This window comes from Entelurus aequoreus, linkage group LG14 (assembly GCF_033978785.1).
Source record: "Entelurus aequoreus isolate RoL-2023_Sb linkage group LG14, RoL_Eaeq_v1.1, whole genome shotgun sequence".
In the NCBI taxonomy this organism is placed as follows: domain Eukaryota; kingdom Metazoa; phylum Chordata; class Actinopteri; order Syngnathiformes; family Syngnathidae; genus Entelurus; species Entelurus aequoreus.
Genome location: NC_084744.1, coordinates 64368924 through 64373923, shown reverse-complemented (window position 1 = coordinate 64373923; position 5000 = coordinate 64368924). Strand labels below are relative to the sequence as shown.

The window sequence follows — 5000 nt, the reverse complement described above, 5'->3', positions numbered from 1 at the left end:
CGTCCTGGTGCAGCTTCGACAACCTGGAGCTGAACGCCCAGAAAACAGTGGCAATGATCTTGGACTTCAGGAAAGTCACAGCCCCACCATCCCCCCTCACCCTGATTGACTCTCCCAACCCCGTCTCCATTGTGGACTCCTTCCGTTTCTTGGGCACCACCACCACCCAGGACCTCAAGTGGGAGCCGACCATCAGCTCCCTCATCTAGAAGGCCCAGCAGAGGATGTACTTCCTGCGGCAGCTGAGGAAACTTAAGGTGCCGACCGAGATGCTGGTGCAGTTCTACTCAGCCATCATCGAGTCCATCCTCACCTCCTCCATCACCGTGTGGTTCCCCGGCGCCACAGTACGGGACAAGCATCGACTGCAGCGCATCGTACGTGCTGCTGAGAAGGTTATTGGCTGCAAACTCCCATCCCTCCAGGACCTGTTCTCCTCCAGGACCAGGAGGCATGTGGGTCGGATCACAGCTGACTCTTCTCACCCTGGACACAAACTATTCTCCCCTCTCCGCTCAGGCAGGAGACTACGGTCCATCCAGACCCACATCTCCCGCCACCTGAACAGTTTTTTCAATAACAAGATCTGATAGCTCAGTTACAGCTCATGTTATTCTATTCTGTTATGTGTTTTATGTTGCACGATTGCACTAAGTAAAATTCCTAGTTTGTGAACTGTGAAAGGATGCAGAGTTCTTTCTTTTTACATAGCCATGTTTAGAGTATCTAGTACTTTTCCTTTGTGTATTCTACCAGTCTCTCTTTGTCTTCAGATTGTCTGTTTTGTGTCTCTCCCCCTTGGAATGTGAAGACCTCCCCCATTGGTTTCTTATTAGTGGTGCATGCGAGTGGGAGATGGGGGTTGTCTTTGTGTGAGAAGAAGTTGGTTTTCCCCTTGGAATGCCAGATCAACTAGAGCAGCCGATATGAATGTATCGGTTATGTTGAACTCCTAAAGCTTCAGTAAAACGTGAAAATATTCCAGTTCTGTCTTGATAGTCCTTCTTACTCAGCATATATGTCATTGAAAGAACTTGGGATTGACCAGCAACTTAGATTCCCTTGGAGGAAGAACTGGTCCGACGCAACAGAACCCGTTCTCAAACAACGGCAATAAAAACTATTCTGATTCCGATTCTGATATGTATACTGCATTTTTACACATGGACAGTCCTATTGTCACATCGTCAAAGGCTTTTCCAATTTTCCTTTGTTGGGACCGCTGGACTTTTACTTTCTCGTATCTATAAACTCACCTCTTCTCGTTCTCATGCAGTGTCATTGTTATTCCGTCAGGGCTCTGTTCTTAGGCCTGTCCAACAACCCTCATATCAGCGATCTGCAGTTGGACATCAGCGGCTGTGAGGTACACCCGTCATGTCTTGTCTTGGCTACGTTCACTCATCGTCTTGTCCATTAACCTTCCCTCTTGTTCCTCCAAATGTCTGTGACAGTTGAGGTCTGCAGGCGCCGGTGTTATCCAAGAACTTTTTCCAAGAGTTTCCTGTGTTGGGTCTTTGGATATCTCAGACAATGGTAAGGACACACACTGGTCTTCCGTCTACATGTTTTAAGACTTGAGGAAGTTGACTATAAAAGGTTTACAACTAAACTATGGGATATGGGGTATCGGACTGTCTGATTGTGGCGGTCCGCTCCCTGTATGATCAGTGTCAGAGCTTGGTCCGCATTCCCGGCAGTAAGTCGGACACGTTTCCAGTGAGGGTTGGACCCCGCCAAGGCTGCCCTTTGTCACAGATTCTGTTCATAACTTTTACGGACAGAATTTCTAGGCGCAGTCAAGGCGTTGAGGGGATCCGGTTTGGTGGCTGCAGGATTAGGTCTCTGCTTTTTGCAGATGATGTGGTCCTGATGGCTTCATCTGGCCAGGATCTTCAGCTCTCACTGGATCGGTTCGCAGCTGAGTGTGAAGCGACTCGGATGAGAATCAGCACCTCCATGGTTCTCGCCTGTAAAAGGGTGGAGTGCCATCTCCGGGATGCGGAGGATACCCTGCCCCAAGTGGAGGAGTTCAAGTACCTCTGAGTCTTGTTCACGAGTGAGGGAAGAGTGGATGGTGAGATCGACAGGCGGATCGGTGTGGCGTCTTCAGTAATGCGGACGCTGTATCGATCCATTGTGGTGAAGAAGGCAAAGCTCTGAATTTACCGGTCGATCTACGTTCCCATCCTCACCTATGGTCATGAGCTTTGGGTTATGACCGAAAGGACAAGATCACGGGTACAAGCGGCCAAAATGAGGAGTTTCCTCCGCCGGGTGGCGGGTCTCTCCCTTAGAGATAGGGTGAGAAGCTCGGTCATCCGGGGGGAGCTCAAAGTAAAGCCGCTGCTCCTCCACATGGAGAGGAGCCAGATGAGGTGGTTCGGGCATCTAGTCAGGATGCCACCCGAACACCTCCCTAGGGAGGTGTCTAGGGCACGGCCGACCGGTAGGAGGCCACGGGGAAGACCCAGGACACGTTGGGAAGACTATGTCTCCCGGCTGGCCTGGGAACGCCTCGGGATCCCCCGGGAAGAGCTGGACAAAGTGGCTGGGGAGAGGGAAGTCTGGGCTTCCCTGCTTAGGCTGCTGCCCCCGCCACCCAAGCTCGGATAAGCGAAAGAAGATGGACAACTAAACTGCAGTACGAACTTTACAAACCTTTGTTTTGTTTGTGTTTTCAAGTACAATTAAATGTATATATATTGACCCTTTTACACGGGTGTTCCCAAACGCTTTCCACTGAGGACCGAAGTCTGACAAATCAAAAGGATGTGGGGGCCTTTTCAGTAGTTTTCACCTTCAAAACCAGTACAATATATGGGGGTGTTGTTGACTTCTTTTTGCTAAATTAGCTTCTTAGGGCTCAGTTTAAAAAAAAAAAGGTGTTTGCAGGCTTGGATTCCGACCTGCTTGCCGTCCTCCCTGCGTTCTCCAGACACCCCTCCCTCAAACACCTGATGCTGGGGAGGAACTTCAACGCCAAGGGCAGGTACGGACCTCGCCGGAGACGAGCGGCGCAGACGGGTGACCATATGTTACGTTACGTTATGTTATGTTACATGTTTCCCCTCCTTTTGTTTCTACCTCCTCAGGGCGCTGGATGAAATGCTGCAGAAACTAGTTCATTTGGTGCAAGAGGAGGAGTGTGTGAGTTGAATTATGTAACATAGCACACACAAACACGCACACACACACACACACGCACGCACACAAACACGCACACACAAACACGCACACACACACACATGCACAAATTGGCTGCAGCGTTTTGGAGGAAAATACTCTTGCACCCACACATCAATGCTTGGATTTTCAGCTTCACACACATTCATGTAGTTCTGACCTTCTTGGGACCTGAGAAAAATGCTTACCTCTTTAGGACCAGCCTTTCTAGATATATAAAGATGTGTATTTACAAAATTAGTAATATATACATACTATGCAAATAAAGGTAAGCTTTAAGTATTTTTTACTTTTATTTATTTTTTTAATCTTCATTATTTACTTCAAGTTATTACAGTATGTCTCTATATACATATTTATTTAAAAAAAAATTAATTAATATGGAAGGTACTTTTCCTTGTTGACGTCTCAAGAAGGGTAGAAATACAAGAAAACACACACACACATTCTTGTATTTGCTACCTTCTTGAGACCTCAAAAAAATGCCTTTCTCGATATATAAAGATTCGTATTAACAACATTAATAATGTATACATACTATGCAAATAAAGGTAAGCTTTAAGTATTTTTTTTTTGTTTTGAATTTTTTGTTTGTAATTGATTTTTAATCTTCATTATTTACTTCAAGTTATTACAGTATGTCTCTATATGCATATTTATTTTATTTTTTTAAATTAATATGGAAGGTACTTTTCCTTGTTGATGTCTCAAGAAGGGTAGACATACAAGAAAACACACACACACACAGACACATTCTTGTATTTTCTACCTTCTTGAGACCTCAGAAAAATGCCTTTCTCGATATATAAAGATTTGTATTTACAACATTAATAATATATACATACTGTGCAAATATAAAAAAGGTAAGCTTTTAGTTAATAATTTTTTTTGTTTTTTTTGTTTGTAATTGATTTTTAATCTTCATTATTTACTTCAAGTTATTACAGTATGTCTCTATATACATATTTATTTTATTTTTTAAGTTAATATGGAAGGTACTTATCCTTGTTGACCTCTCAAGAAGGTAGAAATACAAGAAATTACACACGCACACATTCTTGTATTTGTTACCTTCTTGAGACCTCACAAAAATGCCTTTCTAGATATATAAAGATTTGTATTTACAACATTAATAATATATACATACGGTGCAAATATAAAAAAGGTATGCTTTTAGTTAATTATTTTTTTAGTTTTTTTTGTTTGTAATTGATTTTTAATCTTCGCTATTTACTTCAAGTTATTACAGTATGTCTCTATATACATATTTATTTTATTTTTTAAATTAATATGGAAGGTACTTATTCCTTGTTGATGTCTCAAGAAGGGTAGAAATACAAGAAAACACACACACACACATTCTTGTATTTGCTACCTTGAGAGCTCATAAAAATGCCTTTCTAGATGTATAACGATTCGTATTTACAACGTTAATAATATATACATACTGTGCAAATATAAAAAAGGTATGCTTTTAGTTAATTATTTTTTTAGTTTTTTTTGTTTGTAATTGATTTTGAATCTTCATTATTTACTTCAAGTTGTTACAGTATGTCTCTATATACATATTTATTTGATTTTTTAAGTTAATATGGAAGGTACTTTTCCTTGTTGACGTCTCAAGGGTAGGAATACAAGAAAGTACACACGCACACATTCTTGTATTTGAAACCTTCTTGAGACCTCATAAAAATGCCTTTCTAGATATATAAAGATTTTTATTTACAACATTAATAATATATACATACTGTGCAAATATAAAAAAGGTATGCTTTTAGTTAATTATTTTTTTAGGTTTTTTTGTTTGTAATTGA

At 41.8% G+C, this 5000-nt stretch overlaps 1 pseudogene; it reads left to right on the top strand.

Annotated features, from left to right (window-relative positions):
* Positions 1-5000, top strand: part of LOC133665196 (capping protein, Arp2/3 and myosin-I linker protein 3-like) — an 89940-nt pseudogene that overhangs the window by 30187 nt on the left and 54753 nt on the right.